The following is a 20,348-nucleotide window of genomic DNA, read 5'->3' as shown; positions in this document are numbered from 1 at the left end:
CTACTTTCTTACTTCACAGTGTAAATTCAGAGTAAGTCAAATGAATGCCCTCCTTGACTAATCTCACATGTCTGTAAAACAATAAGCTAAGACTCTCATGTATTATCAGTCAGCCCAGGTCAATTAATTTCAGCTAAGCTATTCAGATTTCGGCATTGTCAATTGTCACAGCCCCTGTCAAATTCTTTCTGGGTGGAAAACCACAACGCAGTTGTTTTAGGCTCAAAATCAACCAGACCCAAGTGTTCTTGAGCATCCTCTGGTTGGCTGGCTGCAGCACTCTTTTATTTTTATTTTTTTTACCTGCTGTTCTGCTCATGTGTATGCTCTCTGTCTCCTGTTCCTGCACAGAAGCAAGATCCTGTTGCTCTGCCACTGGTTCTCACAGCTTTTCTGTAGCTTAAAGAGAGATTTCAGACCTTGCTTTACCAGGAAGGGACATACTACGATTAAAACAAACAGAGGGCTTGTTTGGGGGTGGAAGGATATGAAGATGTTTATATACAAATTAAATTTACTTTAGCTAATGAAAAAAATTAGTTTAAATCTGTAATTGTCCAAGATTCTTTTCCTCTGGAAGATAACTGTTTTTTTTTGGGATCACAGCATTTCTATCCTCCAAGCAGCTATTGTTAGCTTAGTCAGAGGGAACCATCTTAAATTTGTGGTGATTTGGAGTGGTGTTCTTTTTCTGGTGCTGTGGACAGGTAAAATTACGCGTGTAGCTGACTTAACAAATTTCTGAAAAATCTTAGGAAGTAATTCAGTTGTCAATTTTCAGAAAATTAAGTCTGTGCTAAAAGAATCAGCAAAAAATCTAAACTGGGGTCTAGTACATGCTGTGTTGTTCTTGTGCATGCATCTTCTGGTATTATCATATTTAAGTAACTGAAAGGAGCAATGATTGATAGGGCAGCTTGTTAGTGCGTTATTGCACAAACCTTAGTACCAGCAGATAGAAATCAACAGATATTTTCTCACTCCCTTCAAGGATTAGGCTAACAAATAAACACAGGGAGGCATTTCTTGAAGGAACTGTATGCACATTTGAATTTCCCTTCCTTTGTCTACTTTTCCACACAATTAAGATTTCAAGTCTCTGGGACAATAGTTCTTTTGATTACATTCATTGTTTGCTGCTAACTAATGTCTTCTGAGGAAACGCTATTATAATAGAGAGTTCTTAGTGTGAAATGTTACAGGCACAGGCAGATTGTAAAATGATGCTCCTCTTGTGTTGGCATCAGTTTGGAGGCTTATTAATCTGCAGGAACTGAGGGAATGAGTCTTTTAAGGGAGGCTGTGTCCTTTCTGGGACTGCCCTGCTTGGAGGCTCCTTACTGTCTTGGTTTAGCATCCCTCCTTTTGCAGTCTTTTTTTTTTGTGCCAGCAAAATGACTCAGCAAGTCTTAGCACGAACACATAGTCGTGTTTAGTGGAAATTGTGATTGTTTACTTAACTAGATGTAAAATTTTGTTTGTAGCTTCCATGCAGCTCACTATTTGCAGCTCACTATTTGCATCAAAGCTGTAGGTTAGATTGATAGGTAAGTTCTAGCAGGATGCTTGGGAGCTTCTGATGCCCTGGGAATGTTCAGGGATGCATAGTGTTATTCTCACGGTAGTATCATCTCGAAATAGTTTTCAAAAAGCATAGGAATGAGCATAATTGCTACAGCTGGAAATACTGGCAGGCTGAATGACCTGCACAAGATCAATGAATTTGCAAGTGAGAGGATCGGGAAGGGAACCCAGCATGTTCTTCTTCTCTGTTCAGTCTGTTACATTGTCTGCATTTCTAGTGCCTGTGATGTGGCTGTTAAGAAAATCTAAAATGTTGGTATGCTGTCATCACTGTAAGTTTTAAAGCGCCAAGTAATTTTTTTCCTTAAAGAACTTGCAGAATTTGAAAATAATTTGCAGATAAAAAATCTTCTACTATGTGAAAAGCTGTTGCTTTAGTGATACTGTCCTACAGTGAATATTAATTGCAGATTCTTCTTTACTGAAGATAGGCCTTTCCAGATATCAGACTAAGCACCTGGATCTTTATATTATACCTTATCTTATGGTATCTGATTCTTCAGGTAATATCTTCTCTCATCCCTTGTCAAAAGTCTGCAGATGTACAACACATGCTCTGTAAAATGTTGTGACCATAGTTAATGTTTTGAAAGATTTATGATAGCTAGTAAAATGTCCTAGTAACACTGATTACAATAAAATGGAAAACAAAAAATGGTATTTCCAGATTCAATTACTGTAGGCCTTTTACTGCACTCAATTAAAAAAAATATGCCTCTGTCAAAGGAAGGTCAGGAATTTTCTTGGCATGTATAAATTGAGTTCCGTTTGACCTAATATGTCAGAATTATGAGTCATTTCTAAGATAGCTTTTGCCTTAAATAGAGTGTCCTGAGTTGATTGTTTCAATACTATCTTCTTACTACAGCACAATGAGTCTTCTTATTTTTTTACATACATCTGCGGCTGCACAGACACGTTTCCTTTAAGCTGATACCGTTTGCTTATACTCTTAGTCCTGGTTGAAATTCCGAAGTAAAGGATGTTTCAGGAATAGTAAATGGAGCTTTTCTGATCCTTTATGGAAGACAGGGTTTCCAGCATTGCATTGATCTCAGAGGAGTGTAAGTGCAAAGGTCTGATTGTGATCTCCTGGAGAGAAAGTAGTTAAATGCTGTTTTCAAACAGTGTGTTGAATCTTATGATATCAGAGAAGAGCAGGGTTTCCTTAAAAAATTAAAATACTATATTTAAAAGCTGATACTGTATCATTTGATCCGTATTTTCAGATACCATTTTCAGTTAAAACATCAGCTGTAAGAGCATTGATTCCCAAAAATGTGCTTCAATCTCAACTTTTAACTAGAAAACATTTTCCAATAGAATGCTGACATTGCAATCTCTAAACAGAACTCCCTTAAAAACTCTTGTCAGATTGTTTGAGGGGGGTGGTACAGTAGATTATAAATGTCTAACTTTGGTAACAGCTAGTGTTACAGAGATAAAACAATAGCAGAAAATTGAGGTGCCATCACATCTTCATTCTGTGGCAAAGGATACAAATAATGACCAGTAAGAAATCAGTCAAACCGTGAATCAAAACGAAGTGGAAGAACACATCATCCGTCCAATTTATCAAAATGCCAAAGATAGATGTATTTGCTTCTCTTTTCTAATGTGAAAGCTGTAGATCTTTAACATAAAGGACTTGGCCTTTTCCTCCAAAACTTGTCCCCGGAGCAAAGGTTTAGCCCAACCTTATGCATTAGAGATAGGAGAGAAATAGGGAATTGGGCAGGCTACCACTGTCCAGTGGAGGTTAATGCAGGAAAGACTGAAGATGAATGCTTAGGGCTTGTTACCAATAAAAAAGCAGCCAAAGAAATTGCACAGAACATGGGCTTCAGTGCTGCAGGAGTGAAGTTAGGAAGTCTGTTTCCCTATGCTTTCTCGTCTGTATCCATCTGATGTCCCTCCTCTTACCCAGAAAATCACTCTGTTGTAGTCTTGCGTAGCTGTCCTTAGCCTAACTAGATGGGGGGTGGTAACAGTTTGCTGAGAAGCAGGGTGAACTCACTTACGCCGAGCCGTATGTCACTGTGGCTGAACTCCTGTGGGCCCTTGATGTTGCTGATTTAAAGCTAGTGCAGAACAGGAACCTTGTGACCTAAGCCTTGTAGGCCAGGTTAGTCTTTCTGCCTCTCTAACACTTCATGTGGCTAGACAGTATGGGATTACTGGACCCTGCGCTGTGTTTCTTCAGAGGAAGGGAAAGGAAGGAAGAGCTGCTGCCACTGTGTTCTCAGTGGGCATATTTGGTTTAACTGCGATAAAGAAGCAAGGAGAAGTCTGTCCCCCCTCTTCCAGGCCCTCCCCACCATCAGAACTGGATCCTGCAGTATGTGTCTGTTTTTCTATAAGACGCTAACAAGGGCTCATCCTGTTTGTATTCACTAGCAAAGTTTTTTTGTTTGTTTGTTTCTTCTCTTTTTTTGAGGCACAATTGTGGAAGAAATGCTCTTAAAGCAGTTACAAATCAGTACTGTGAGTTGTTCAGTTGCTGGCACTTGCAGGGGGCAAGGTAGATTTCTGATGGGTCAAGGCCAACAGGAATCCATAAGCCCTGAGGCCTGCTGTTTACGGTATGTCCTAACTTTAACATGAATTTTTGGGAACCGGTTTCTCCACAAGATGGATAAGGCCCAAATAGGGGGTGGCCCAGAACTACTTCTACAAAGGATGGAGTATAGAACCTATGTACTAATTTGAACTATGTAACAGTGTAGAAATGCAAAAGATCCCTAGGAAGTGATATCCATAGGATAGTACAGTATCTCTAATATACAAATACCTTCAATACATGAGATTTTTTTAAATCATCAGGGAAGTTTTAACTACTATAGTCTACAGAATAAAATTTGCTTTTGTTGGCGAGTTACATGTTTCTGTATTTAGTCTCAACTTATCTAAGGTATTTAAAATTCTGTCTTAAAGGGATTTAAAACATAGAGACTTAATATACATAAAGAGTTTTAACATTACACTGGATAGCATTTAGAATATTTGTGTGCTTGGGGCTGGAGCTTCGATTCCTTTCACAGGTAAAACTCCTGTGTCCATCGGAAATAGGCATTCGCAAGTAAGGACAACAGAATCTGTAATATTATACAGTGCATATTTGCTTTGTGTTAAAGAAAACAAAATGAAATTGCAAGCTGATTATCACAATAATTTGTGTTTGTCTTGTGAATAGTGTGTATTTTCTAACTTCAAATATCAATCATTCAGCTGTGCATGCCATATTCAAAAGTGAAAAATCAGTGAAGCATCAGAACAATACTGCCGTGGTATGCAAGAGATGCTCAAGTCAAGGCTAGGGAAGGGTCGTGAGACACAAAGCAGAGGACAGAAGTGGGCTCAGGTCTCTGCTGGCAAAAATTCTTTCACCAGGAGAAAATTTACAGCTTTAGCTAATCAGACTGCAAGAGATAAACGAATGAGTGATTTAGTGACCCTCTTACTTCGCTGAACAGTGAATTGTGTCCTGTGGCACTTTATTCATCCAAAGTGTTGAAAAACTGAATCAGGTCCAAGCAGCTGTGAGCTCTTTCGTTGTCTCCTGGATTTTACAGCTTCAGTACTTATCCTTTATAGGTTGTTTTTATGTGAAAAACATTTAGGTGAAATCTTGTGTACATTCATAATGGAATCATGTGAGTTGGCAACTGTAAATAATCAGTTACTCTCTATGTATGCTGTTAATAATGATTTATATTCTATATTGGTTTGTACAAGAAATTACTCTTTACTTCGTGTAGCATGCATACAATTAAATTTTTAAAATGAAAAATAAAAATTAGTGTCAATCATTACAAATAAAGACATCCAAAATATATGGCTGTAAATTAAGGTAGACCTGTTCTCTAGCTAGCCAGCCATTTCTCTAGTATTAGAGTCTTGTGTTTAGCTCTAGGTAGGTATCCTTGTGTGTAGTGTTTCCATCCCTTCAAAAGAAATGTTTGCAAAGTTATGTTTTAGTAGAGTCGTCAGCCTTGTATAGTATTCTGCACTGAAACATTCCACTGTTTTTTGTTGGAAGTTTTTTCAAGATAAGAGCTACCACGTAGCTCCTTGTGACTAATGCATCAGTTTCTGTGTCTAATAGCTACATAATGGAAAAAGTCATCAGTGTAATGGAATTAAATAGACTGTGTAATGAATGCATATTTTTCTCTGGATTTTGAAGAATAGGGTGGGTAGGCAGTGATACATGGGTCCTTTAACTGAGAAGGAAACAAAAGGAGCTCCATATTTGTAGAGAAAACTGCAGATGATCCATACAACTGCATCTAACTGTTGTCAAAATACAAGGAAAAGTGCTCCACAAATACAAGCAGGAAGGAACAGAGGGACAGGGCTAAGGCTTACTCTTCATTTGAATGCCTTTGGGCAGATTTTCTGTTTTAATTGATCTCATAGCTCCCTTTTGTGACACTGAAATGGCAACAAGTTCTATTGTATTTCTGGTTTAAGTCTGTACTGAAGGTTTTATGTTCTTAGGATGATGGTACCCTACCCTGAATAAAACGTGAGTTTCTCATCAAGTCAGTCATCCTTTACTCAGCTTGCTCAAACAGGGACTAGTTAGGGTCTAGTGCTGCACATGTGAGATACAGGAGCCTCCTCTAGTTCTTGATTACCTTGCATCTTGCAGACTTTGCAAAGGTAGTTTGGTTAATAGATTCCCTGTAAGAAGAAAGACCTGATACTCTCAGCCTTTTCAGCTTGCTTTCATAGAGTTCGAATGTCTTGAGGACCACCTCAACAAACTCAAAGAAATTTTGAGTTGGAAACAGTTTGCAAGAATGTTACAGTATCATCTTGAAGAAACTCATCAGGTGCTGGGCCATGGATCAATTAGCACTGACTCTTACTTAGGCAGCATGATTGCTTTCATCACGTGTGCTAATACAGCATGAAACAATATATGCTTAGTTAAACTAGTGAAGACAGAATGTAGGATGGGTATCTGGAGATAACAGTAGTAATTTTAAATCAAATAATTTTAGCTGAAAAGAGATGTGATGGAAGACTCTTCTCAACACAGCTTTGCCTTTGTTTGTGTTTATCAGAAAGATACTAGTTAAGCTAGCCATCCACAGCTAGACAGTGTTTTCTGTGTAAAGGGAAAGTTAACTATTTAATTCACTTTTCCTAGAAGGTGTGCTGCTGGTGTCTGCTATAAGCAGTCCCGAGATCAGTCAGTTTCTTACAATGCATCTCTCTCATAGTGAAACAAAGTATAATTTCATCACATGAAAAACTTAAAGGTCACAAATGTCAAAACTTTGTCCAGAGAATAATAGATTGTTCTAGAAAACAAAGAAAAAGCTGACTAATACTTCTTTCAATCCCCTTTGCTGCCCCTTGTCTCACGCAAAAGAGAATACAGATTACACCATGCTTTAAAAGAAAAAAAAAATCATAAATATTTTCTTTAGATGGGGTCTCAACAACAGTAAAATAATCACTTTCATTTCACTTTTAGCTTGATTTCTCATGAAAACATGAGAAATGTTTTACAGGAATCACCCACATTGCAGAAAATGAGGAAATGTGTTACTGTCCTGAAGCACCGTTTGTCAAGGAACGATTTTACGTCTCTACTACACAGTGTCATTTCCATAGCACAGGTTTAATAAATTACAAAAGAAAGCAAGACAGGCTTGTTTTCCTTATATTTTGTTGTAGAAATGAAAATAGGTCTAAAGAAGATGTGTTAGAGTGAAAATTACATGGTCTCATGGGTGATTTTGCAGCACTTTTGTTTGCACAGAGAGTAGTACCAAGACAACGGGTAGAAGGCACCAGAAATTAAATTATAGGAAAATCAGATGTATCGGGTATCAAGGCTGGAATCTGTAAAGTGTTGATAATATATTAAGAGTAGATGGAGTTGGTAAGGGGAGTTGATGTTACACAAGTCTTGGAAGCAGATTCAGAAAAAAAATGATTTGATGGAATGAGACAAGAGATGAATTCAAAGGCATTGCAATGTGCATAGATATACAGAACATGGGCAACTTTAGCAGCTTCACAGTTTATGAATGTGAGAATTGACACCCACATGTCAGGAAGGCAAGAAAAGAGATAAGCACCTGGGTGAATATTTTCACAATTTGGATGGAGTGACATAATTCTTAATTACATCTAGTATATATTTTAGTCTGTGATGCTAATATATTTTGACCCAAGTATACAGAGTTGTAGGCTTATAGTATTTTAAAACATCTTAAAGTGAACTCATACTTCACAGCAGTGGAAGCAATTCTGACAACTAATTGGACTATCTTATGTTACAGTGTAACATCTATTCATCACATTTGTTCTCGAGAGAGTCAGATTTTCTCAGAAGCAGAATAAGAGACAAGAGACAATTTAAAAAATATAGCATTTGCATTAAAATAGGAATGCAATAAATATTTTCTGCTTTTTTTGACAAATTACAGAAAACATATAATCATTGTGAAATGACAGATGTGCTCCAGTTTCAAGGTCAGTACAATTTTTTTAAAGTCACAGAAGTTATGTAAAATTTCCATTTAGAAAATAGTGACTACCTCAAAACTGATTTTGAAAACTAGAGGAACTTCTAAAGTACCTGTAGTGTCCATAGCTCCCCTGGCATTCTAAAGCCTACCCTTACATCAGCATTTTCATAAACATGCTGTTCTGTGCACTGTGACTTCCTGTTTCCTTGGGCCAGAGCCCTTGACATTGAATGATGAGGCCTTTTTTTTTAAATATACTTTAAAATAAAGTTGGAGCTTTTTTAATGTATTCCAGACATCTAAAATATTTTTAAATCGACCAAGCCTTTCTGTACGTTATTTTTATAAAAGTATGTTTAAAATAGTGCTTACATTAAAAAGAAAAAAAGTAATTTAAACAGTTGACAGTGGTAATTAAGTATACAGTAGCAAAGCTGTAACAAATTATTAGAAAAGGTCATCTTCATAAAATGAGGTCAGTTTGTGTTTCTCAATGCTAGCAAGTAATTCAAATTGCAATTTCTTGTCCTGCTTTGGTATTCTTGGCAAACTAAAATTTTACTTGCCTTTTTGGCAAAGGTATGTGCCTTTGAATTCAGACTGGAGTCTGTGATTCCTACTTTTCATTTTAAACTCATATTGTAGCAGAAGCTTCAGTTTGCAAGCCTCTAAAAAGTTTTTACAAAGTATTTATTCTGAGATAGAAAATTAACTTGTTCCTCACTTTCTGTGAAAGACAACCGTTTTTAGACACTTGTCACAGTAAGTCTATGCCATCTATTCCTTACAGATTTTTGAATGGACAAATACCAGGTATAGTCACCCAGTATTCATCAGGCTTTTTAATCATCTAAGCTATTTGTTCTCATATATCAGGTGGTTTATTTCTCAAAAAGTCTGGAAGAAAATATATCGGCCTGATAATCATTTTCCACTGTTAACTGCTCTTACAATGGAACATTTGTTTTTAAACTCATCCGAAGAATAATTTTTCTCTTTAAAGAACTTCACATAGAATTTCCTACTTTCAAGAATGTTTACATCTCTCAGGCTTTTGTGTGGCACTATTAAATATAGATAGCTCCTTCACATCCCAAATGTTCATAGTGGTCCTCCTTACTTCCTGACAGGTTCAAGAGCTATCATATGCTAATGAGGTTAGTTTCCAGCAACTGAACAGAACTTAGACTGAAAACAATAGGGAAGAAAATGTCTTTTAGAAAAGGCTAATTCTGTATGTATGCTGTTACTTTTGCTTCCATCCTTTGAAAGAATATCCTCTATGGGGAGTGATGAAATGTGAAAGTATCAGAATCCTATACTCTCTGACCACGCTCTATTAGATGTTACACATGTGGAGGGTTTAATGTTTAAAACAATATTGACCTACCTGAAGATACGTGATGTTACATGGGATTTTGATTCAGCAGAGTAATACAGCAATGAACTGAAATCACAGTGCAAACACAGTATAACCATCGCAATATACAGATGATTCGCAGTACAAATCTAATTGCCATTACAAATCTAATTCCCATTACTGGCCTTCATATGCTGTCATGATGCTGAGTATCTCCAGGTGCTGGGAAGGAATATGTGAGTTAATGTCATCTCAAGCCCATTGTTCTGTTTAGTTCATTTTGTCAGTTGTTCAGTTTTTATGCTATCTATTGAGCTGAGCGCCATATGCTCTTAACCCTTGCTGGGCTGGCTAACTCAAGAAACCATTCACACTCTTTTGACTAACTCAGGGAAAAACATTTACACAAGCAGTTAATCCACTGAACTGATACAGACATTTATCTAAAACAAAACACTTGCCCATGTGACGCCCATCTACAAGAATGGCCAGAAGGAGGATCTGGGCAACTACAGGCCAGTCAGTTTGACCTCAGTACATGGGAAGGTTATGGAATGTTTCATCCTGAAAGCACTTACATGGCATGTGCAGGACAGCCAGGGACTCAGGCCCAGCCAGCATGGGTTCATGAAGGACAGGTCCTGCTTAACCAACCTGATCTCCTTCTATGACCAGGTGACCTACCTAGTCGATGAGGGGAAGGCTGTGGATGTCATCTACCTGGACTTTAGTAAAGCCTTTGACACCATCTCCCACAGCATTCTCTTAAGAAAGCTGGCGGCTCATGGCCTAGACAGGTGCACTCTAAGCTGGGTTAAAAACTGTCTGAACAGTCGAGCACAGAGAGTGGTGGTGAATGGAGTGAAATCCAGCTGGCAGACGGTCACAAGTGGCGTCCCCCAGGGCTCAGAATTGGGGCCAGTCTTGTTTAACATCTTTATCAATGATCTGGATGAGGGGATTGAGTGCTCCCTCAGTAAGTTTGCAGATGACTCTAAATTGAGTGAGAGTGTTGATCTGCTGGAGGGTAAGAAGGCTCTGCAGAGTGACCTGGGCAGGCTGGATCAGTGGGCTGAGGCCAATGCTATGAGGTTTAACAAGGCCAAGTGCTGGCTCTTGGACTTGGGTCATGACAACCCCATGCAGCGCTACAGGCTTGGGGATGAGTGGCTGGAAAGCTGCCTGGCAGAAAAGGACGTGGGGGTGCTGGTTGACAGCTGGCTGAACATGAGTCAGCGGTGTGCCCGGGTGGCCAAGAAGGGCAATAGCATCCTGGCCTATATGAGCAATAGTGTGGCCAGCAGGAGTAGGGAAGTTACCGTGCTCCTGTATTCGGCACTGGTGACGCCGCACCTAGAATCCTGTGTGCAGTTTTGGGCCCCTCACTACAAGAAAGGCATTGAGGTGCTGGAGCGTGTCCAGAGGAGGGCAACGAAGCTGGTGAAGGGTCTAGAGAACAGGTCTTATGAGGAGCGGCTGAGGGAACCGGGGCTGTTTAGCTTGGAGAAGAGGAAGCTGAGGGGAGACCTTATCGCCTCTCTACAGCTACCTGAAAGGAGGTTGTGGTGAGTTGGAGGTCAGTCTCTTCTCCCAAGTAGCAAGTGATAAGACAAGAGGAAATGACCTCAAGTTGCACCAAGGTAGATTTAGATTGGACATTAGGAAAAAATTTCTTTACCAAAAGAGTAGTCAAACATTGGAACAGGCTGCCTGGGGAAGTGGTGGAGTCACCATCCCTGGAGGTGTTCAAAAAACATGTAGATATGGCACTTCAGGACATGGTTTAGTGGGCATGGTGGTATTAGGTCAACAGTTGGACCTGATGATCTCAAAGGTCTATTCCAACCTAATGATTCTATGATTCTGTGAAACCCTCCAGTCCCTTTTCTGTTGAGGTTCAACTTTCTTTGCAACAGCTGTGGTTAGTAACTCCCTACATTCTTCCCTCAGTTTCATAAGCGCATTGTCCTTGCACATGTCGTCTGACCCTTCTTCTGTTTTAGGGGTTTATTGACTGAACACAAAAAGGTACACTTTTTTTTTTTTTTTTAATACACAGTTTTATTTAGGTAAAGCAGGTGTGGAAAAGAAAAATGAAAGATGGGATAAATAAGGATCAAAAGAGCAGAAGAAAAGTGTATATATATGTACACACAAATGTAGAGACAGTCAAAGAAAGAGAAACAGCCTTCATACCATGTGCACACATACCAACTTGTAACACTTTATACAACCGTGGGTGCCAGTCTGGAGTAGTGGTGTATGTGGTCACAACAGTAAATAAATAAAAGGAAAATGTATGATTTGGTTTATGTATTTTATAGTCATTGTGATGATCCATTAATAGCAGTCTTTCCTTAGCTTCTTGGTTAGGGTTCCTTCTATCAAAGAAAAGCAGAATTCAAGCTCTGCTTTTCTTCATCTAGCATAATGTTTTAAAAGATGTTTCTTCCTGATTGTCTTTTTTTGCTGTATATGTATATTAGGAAATAATGGACAATAATAAAAACTTGTCTTTGTACAGAGTAAATTCTTGCTCCTGTTTCACTACAGCTAATCCCAAGATCAGAAGTGCCATATACTTAGATACCGTGAGGACTGGAAATGGCTAGTTCACACAAATAGCTTTTCCTGTTCATTTTTGCCCCATGAAAAAATATGATCCCCAGAAAGGGTTGATAGAGTAAAGCTACAAATACAGCCTCAAAGACTGTAAAACAACATTGTCACATTGCCCACTGAAAGCAAATGTAATTGTAGAACAAGTTGGAAAACACAGAAAGCAAGTTTGAGTTGTTAAAAATACTTCCTGGGGAGTACCGCACTGTTCACTGTCATCATCTCCCTGTCTTGTCTGTAGAGCAGCAAGGGTTTTTACAACGACCAGAAACAGATTTTACAGTAGGAAACAGGCACCAACTCTTAATCTGAGGCATGTAATACTCATTCAAAGTAAACTGTGTATCTCTCATGCCTGTCCAATGCATCAGTGAAAGCATATCCTCAAGGTGAATTTATTTATGTCTGTATTTGATGTGAGCTGTTCTGAAATGGCTGGTGCTCAGCTTGAAACCTGTTTCTGTCTTTTTAAGTAATAAGCTTCTGCTTTACTGTGGAAAGTCCTGTTCTTTTTTTTTGTCAAAGAAGTGAAGTGTCTCCTTTTCAAAGTCACATTTTATTTGATTAGTATACAGCATAGTTCCATGAAGCTTTCGTAAGTCACTCTTGTGATTTACCCACATAATTTAAGGAATGAAAGTCTTTATTGTGTAAGTCTTAAAAATAGACTTTCCTACTTCTGTCCAAAAGTTAAACTTATAAATGTAGATCAAGATTATTAATAATTTTCTATGCCATGTAAAACAAACATCTAGAAAAATTGTTTATGCAAATCATGCCATGAGGAAGTTAGACTAATGGATCAAACTAGTTCAATTGCTTAGAAGAATATTGATTTATTGCTTAGAAAGATAACATTTGATTTTTCTTTCATATTAATAGTATGAGAAGATATGAAGCAAAGAAAATTATTGCATATTACTCCATATGCTGTGATTTTTCACATTTTCTTCTGAACAGAATGACTTAAGGCCTCTTCAAAATCAATTATACACAAGCTTTTTTCCATTTGTAGATTCCAGGTGCAAAAGAAAGTCAAATGTGGAAGAAAGGGAGTTGTGACTCTTTTCTTTTTCAATTTATGGCTTTTTTCTTTTCATTTTCTAGTATGCAGTTTTCTTTTGCATCTTTGCATTTTCCTGTTGATGCGTATTTTTGTGGACAGGTTTTCCATTTGATGATGTTGCCTTTACAAAAAAAAAAAAAAAGAAAAAAACAATTAAAAGATTTTAAAAGTATACTAACTGTACTCAGTGGTCATATTACAGTGTATTGTTGCTTTAAATTTTTTCCTTTAATTTTTTAAAAAAATTTTTTCATGTGTTGCTTAAAAGTTAAAAAATAAGACATGGGAATTATTTGTCAGCTTTCACATTAGTAGGAGGTGTCCTTGAGTTCAGAGCTGCCTCACTTCATAAAGTATTTGGAATACCATTGGCCTGAGTATGCTTTCATATAGTTTGAAGCATTCTGGATAGTTCAGTATAAAGCTGACGAGAAGTATTGTAGGTGAACATCATGATACTGCAAAGGTAGAGAAAGAGCAGTTGAAGTTAAGTATTGCAAAATACAAAGTAATGGATATTAAAAAAAAAAAAAAATAATCTCTTTAGACTATGTGTGAAACCATGAGCTTCGCTACCACTCAGGAAAGAGATCAGAGAATGATAGTGGACAGTTCTCTGAAAATGTCAGCTCACTGATCCGCTGAGTAAAGCATCTGTCAGGACTGACCAGGAAATAATAGAGAGTCATGGAAAGATCATAATGCTGGTCTTCTATTAACCAATGCTACACTTGTCACTTTTGACTATAACCACTTTTGTCAGAAAGACTATAGTAGAACACGAGAAGGTAAGGTACTCAGGGGGCTATAAGATGTCAGAAAGGTGTGGCTGGCTTCTGCTTGAGAAGATGCTAAATGTGCTAGAGCTTCTCATTTTGTCATTGAGATAGCTGACAGAGATCTAGGAGCAATACCCCCTCTGTAGTCTTCATAAAAAGAGAAAAAGGTCCTGTTGTACAGACTCTCCAGAGCTATTTGTCGTCACATCTTATGGACTCAAACTCTGAATCAGTTCAAGAAGGAATATCCTGATTCGGAGAGTAAATGCTTTGGTGGCTGTTAAAAATGACGGTATGGCTGCAGCCTTTAGCTTGGGGTATCCCTACAATGCTTGTCAGCGAAGGCCAGGAGTAGACAGTGGGGAAAATTCACTTACTGTCTCATCTGTGTATTCATCTTGAGAGAATTGTTTTCCATGTGGGCTGCCTTTTAGAAGAAAATTAGTATCTTTCGGCAGTTCTGCTGTCCCATCCCTATAATGACATATTAGATGTATGTGAACTGTTCATAAGGTGCAAGAGCTAAAGACCTAAAACTATACTATCACACATTCAGAATTTGTTCATGCAGATGTGGCATACATTGGTATGCCTTCCACATTTTGAGACTTTTCTCCCACTCCATGGATTAAAGTGTAGCAGTTTGTTTAAAGGGAGAAGAGTAAGCTTAGTAGTCTATTCTGAAACATAAAATCACATACTTACTAGATATTGATCAAGTATTTTTCTGAAAGCATTAATTTTTCTAAGATGTACATAAATCATAAACTAACAAAACAGGTGAATAAAATTTGAGTTACATTTGCATAAAATCCAGCAGAATTTCGGTTTTATCCCATTATTTCTAATATCTTTCATCTGTGTCTATGCATTTGTATATATACATACACATGCATAGAGGTGTGGTTATCATCACTGTTGATATCTCTTACTTTAAAAAAAGATATTTCTAGGCTTTTTTGTTTGCAGTTCAGATTCCTGTTTGTTGATTGTGTTGTCTTGATTGCTGCACTGTTTAAGGGCTGATGATGATTGTCGTTTTCACTGGAATGATTCACTGATGACTGTCATTTTCCTTGGAAATTGTCAGTCTGCGACTCTCTTCAGAGCAGCTTGTGCTAGTTAGACTTCTAAGTGTCAGCTCTGTGGAAAGCTTTTTCGTCCTGCTTAAGTAAATCATCTGGGCTGCTAAAAAAAGTAATTTGTTAGATTAGTAATCAAGTTCAGTTAAATACTATAATTTATGCTCACAGGCCTACTGGTTTGCCAGTTCAAATTTAAACTAGTTATGTTTGAATCAAAAGCCAGATGTACTTAGGCATTAAATTATGTTTCTATTGCAGTGGCTTGCAAGGTTTGGGCATCATCAATAATTCAAACTAAGGTCATGCTATTGGAAGTATATCGTTGCATGACACCTTCTGAAAGCTAAGATTTTTTTATAAAGTTTATCACTGAAATCGTCATGGGTTTTTCTGCATGTTTTCTGTGCATTTCAGGCTTACCTATATTTCATCAGTGATTTATGCTATTGTTTGTGAAGATTGGTGTAGAAATTTTAGAAGAAAATTCCATACATAAATATTGCATTTATTCATAGTATCTAATTAAGCAGTATCAGTTATATGTGTACTAATTTAATAAAAATAGATCCATCATTTGTGAAGTTCATGAACAGTTTCGATATTTTTTAAATTTTATCTGATGTGCATTCAATAGTAATAGTGTGCTTTGTTATTTTACCTGGATGACAGGGAATACAATAGGCACTGGAAATCTGTTCTGTTCTACTGTTTTTCATTATGGTCAAATTTGACAATTTTTATTGATGGATAGATAACACAACAAGGAGCATAGTATCCCTAGGTTCCTGAGAATATAACATACTCCTCCATTACAAAATCCTTTAAAATGGAAATACCTTTTTTTTTTTTTTTTTCCTGAACTGTGCTATACAAACATATCTTTTCAGTTCTTTCAGCTTGTGATTTCAAGTATTGGAAATGGAACATATATATTTGGGTTTTATGGAATTTTGATTTCATATGGACTGGAAATTCAGGTAAACTTTGCTCTTGATCAGTAGTAGAAGGGATATCTGGGTGATCTATCCCTCTTCATCAAAGAATATGTTATGTGAACTTTGTTCTGTATTTTTTCCAGTCGTTATTGCTTTATAATCTAGAAAAAAGTCTGTTGGGCAGAACATTGGGTAAAACAGAAGAACTGTAAAATATCTCAGGAATGTATAGAGGTGATATCCAGGTGTTATCAACGGATTAAACTGGTGGTATGTGGAAGGGTCTCCTTCTCTTTTAACAGCACCTAGAATTAGCAGGCAGATTTTAGAGCAACTGTGAGGGATTAAGAATAAGCACATAGCTAATGGTGTGAAAAACCAAGTTTGAATGTGTTGTGAAACTAAGGAAGTTCAGAGGAAAAGAAATTCAAATGTGCTAAGTAAGTAATTTGTGTGATTAAGACTTTCAGAATATTAATTCTATTTCATTGGATCACTGTAGAGGGAAAAATAATAATCATTATTGACCTTTTAGAATGCAATATTAGAAAAGCAGACATACTGAGGTCATACTTCCATATTTTATGGTCCCTGTAAGAAAGAGCAATGTTTGAATGTTTGACTGCCTATTTCTTAATGTGGTTTTCTTTTTTTTTTTTTACTATGAGGTTTTTTGTTCCTGTGGGCAATGCTGACAGTAGCCTTTTAATATAGATAGTGGATTTATGTTATGGGCAGCGGGCCATGAATGAGTAGGTAAAGCTGATAAATTTGTTTGGATGTTTTAGTTGGTAATGTGTTTTGTGTAACATCCCTGTGAGCTGAACTACGGCTTTTCAACACAAAAGTTGTAAATGTGTGCCTAATTTGAAAGAATAAATAGTTTGATGAGGGTGTGACATTAAGAAACCAGAAAGCCACATCCAGCAGCAGCTACTGGATGTAAATCAGCCAACTACTGATTTGATGAGTATGTTCATTAAGAAACCAGAAAATTTTAAAGAAAATTTGTCATATTATGTAGAATGAAATACCCATCTTTATGGGTAGCGTTAATGGTAATAGTAATAAACCATTGCTATGACTTTGGCACAAGTTCTGATTTTCTGAAGCAGCATGTATTTCATTTGGATATTTACATGTTTGATAAGAAAATGTAGTCCCTTATGTGGTTCTTCTAGGGCACAATGGTAAAGCTTTACTTTCTTAATTGATACTGCATGTGTTTTCTTCTGAATTAAGTTGAGAAATAGTTATCTACATAGTGAAGTAATTTGAATATTTTACGCTTGGCATGTATTCATTCAGTGTTTTTTTTGTTTCAAAACACATCTTTCTTTATAGATAAGTAACGGGATCCTTCCTTAAATTGTCAGTGAGATTATGTTACTGCTTTCTAGCCAACACTTTTCAGATACTAAGTGTTTTAGTTTGAAGCTGTGTGTTGAAACTGTGGGGTTCACTAGGAATACTTTAATCATAACAAGGGAGCAATTGTTCCTTTTTTTTTTTTTTTTCTTGTGGATTTAACCTTGGAGCAGTTCCAGCTGTGTTAACAAGCCACAGGAAGCTGCAGTGAACATACATATATTTAAAGAAGAAATTCCTTCTCTTACCTAATGCAGAGACAACTAAGCAAGAGCAGCTGCTTATTGAAGTCAGTTTCTTTTTCTCTACATGTGAAATTAATAACCAAGGACAAGACATGAAACTAGTTCATGGCTAGTAGTTGGCTGATTTACATCCAATAGCTGCTGTTGGATGTGGCTTTCACATGTGAGGTTGACTTTGTTTAATAGTGGGAAAGTCATAAAGTATTAATTGCATTTGATGCTTGTGGACATTTCTAGAATCAGAAATCTAATTTAATCTAAATGAAATACAGGCCTTATGTTTCATATGTTACACTTAAAAAGGTCAATTCCCTTCAAGGAACAACAAGTATAAAAACATTATTGCTGATATATATTGAATATTGTTGAAAATGCCCACTACCACTACTACTTCTTCTGCAGAATGGGTATGAAACTTGCAATGTGCAAAGTACTTTGGGAATAACTAGGAGAGCAGTCAGAGTAGTAGACAGCAACTGATAGTACTCATGTTTTTGTATGGAAAGATACTGCTAGTGTCCTTGAACCTGCCATTTTAGGGGCAAAAAGGAGGTTAGTGATTTCTTTTCCCTGCAATAATCTAGAGAGCATCAGACAGTTTTCAGTTAGTACTGAGTGTCAAAAGGCAGAGAGAGGTTTGAGAATTCTCTTTCTGTAGATCTCCGAAAGTAAGTTTTATGTGACTAAGGATACCCATCATCAGTAAGTGTCATGGTTTAACCCCAGCTGGCAACTAAGCACTGCACAGCTGCTTGCTCCCTCCCCTCCAGCGGAATGGAGGGAGAGAGTTGGAAGGGTAAAACTGAGAAAACTTGTGGGTTGAAATAAAAACAGTTTAATCATCATCATCATCATAAACAACAACGACAATAAACTTAATGAAAAAGAAAATAGCAGAGGAAGGTAAATAAAACCCAAGAAAGACAGCTGATGCAAAAGAAAATGCCCGGACAGTTCCCAAGCAGTGCCAGCTCTGCCAGCCTCCCCCCTAGTGTTATTGCTGAGCATGACATCATATGGTATGGTATATCCCTTTGGTCAGGTGGCGTCAGCTGTCCCGTCTGTGTCCCATCTCAACTTCTTGGGCACCCCCAGTCAACTCACCAGTGGGGTGGTGTGAGGAGCAGAAAAGGCCTTGATGCTGTGCAAGCACTGCTGAGCAGTAACAAAAACATCCCTCTATTATCAACACTGTTTCCAGCACAAATCCAAAACTTAGCTTCATACAAGCTACTATTAGGAAAATTGACTCTATCCCAGCCAAAACCAGCACAGTAAGGAAGGTGTTTCTAAACATTTTGCATTATAGTATTAGGAATGCCCACAATACTTCAAAATGCAGCACTGGATTTTGTCTATGGCAATCTGCATTATTCTATTTTGTTTTAGCACCTTGAAAATTCATTGGTGTTGGCTGAAGTCAGGGCCCTCATATCTGCTTCTTCTTGTATTGTTACCCACTCTACTACCTAGAGCTTCAGTATTAAAAGCAGCTCTGTCTTTTTTGGTTTGGTCATCAAAACTTAAAAGAAAATGTGTGTGATTGTGGAATTAAAAGGCATGAAATGCTTTTAGAAATAGTTTTCTTTATATTTTAGCCACTGGAATATAACATTCAAAATAAAACATTTCATTTCAGAGTGTTTCTTACTTCTATTATTTTCAGTAGAGTTAATATAAATGATACCTACATTTAACATGAGGTGTCATTTGAAGGACTTCAGGTTTTTTGCTTTGAACATGTTTTGGCTTTTTTTGTATTCCAAATTACTTTTATTCCTGCTCCATTTTTTCTCCCTTTTTTGGAAAGAGATAGTAAAAGTTGAAATATTCCGCCTTGTTCAAATCTAGTTTGTGATTGTTTTGTTCAGTCCTGAACAATATTTTTTGTCACATGAGTTCTGTGTCCAGAAACTTTCATCCAGCTCTGTTGAGAGCAACACTGCCAGACTAGTGATGGGGTTACTACTTGAATTTCATGTTGAGCATGATGCATTGTGCTCACAGACTGACAAATACTTGGATCGTAAAAAGAATGACTTTTATCTTGTTAACTTAGAATGCTAATGATGACTAAATTTCAAACACTGTCAAACATTTCAAACTTGACCTTTATATGCAAACATCCAGCAAATATGTTGATCCAGAGGGCACCATTCCACGGAAAGGATGTTCCTGGGAAGAAGGCCAAACACTTGAAACAGCGTTTTGGTTGCTTACTCTGAAATTTCAAACGAGTGACAACGAAAGGTCTCTGCTAAATATATTTGTGATCTGAAAAAAAATACCGTTACCCAAATTAAGCTGCATGTTCCTCAAGCTTTTACGATTATATACATTCTATATTTTATAAACTGAGCTTGAACACAAAAGCCTACCATTCAGGCTTTCATTTTTTTGAAGACTTAGGTATTATATAGTAAAGGCATTGGAGCTTCTACAATGAATGTGTTTGTCAGGCTGCAATCTCCTACAAATTCTTCTATGACTCTTTTACACATTTTTAGAATCATAAACACACTGGACACTGTATCAGTATTTAACAATGATAAAATAGGGACACGGCTCTGTGCTTTGCATTCTGTTCTTCTGAGTCTATCAGAGGAAAAACCTGTCCAGATTTGTGCCCTATTGTTGTAGACAACAGTTTTCGTTTGCGATAGTACTGACATTCATCTGTGTGTTCTATCACATCTCATTTAGGTACGTAGCAATGCTTCTGCATTTTCCACACGTTGCAGTCTATGTAATCAGGTAATATTACTATCAGGTAATATTACCACTGCTTGCAATTTCTTTCCTATCTTTTATCCAAT

The 20,348-nt window shown here is 37.2% G+C and overlaps 1 protein-coding gene across 1 annotated transcript in view; it reads left to right on the top strand.

Moving 5' to 3' along the window:
- The window catches only part of ADAMTS19 (ADAM metallopeptidase with thrombospondin type 1 motif 19), a 146,462-nt gene that overhangs the window by 54,534 nt on the left and 71,580 nt on the right, over positions 1-20,348 (top strand). The gene's annotated exons all lie outside the window — the stretch shown is intronic.

Source organism: Leptosomus discolor, chromosome Z, assembly GCF_034619465.1.
Source record: "Leptosomus discolor isolate bLepDis1 chromosome Z, bLepDis1.hap2, whole genome shotgun sequence".
In the NCBI taxonomy this organism is placed as follows: Eukaryota; Metazoa; Chordata; class Aves; order Leptosomiformes; family Leptosomidae; genus Leptosomus; species Leptosomus discolor.
The sequence above is the reverse complement of the archived record's forward strand: the minus strand, read 5'-3'. Positions and strand labels throughout refer to the sequence as shown.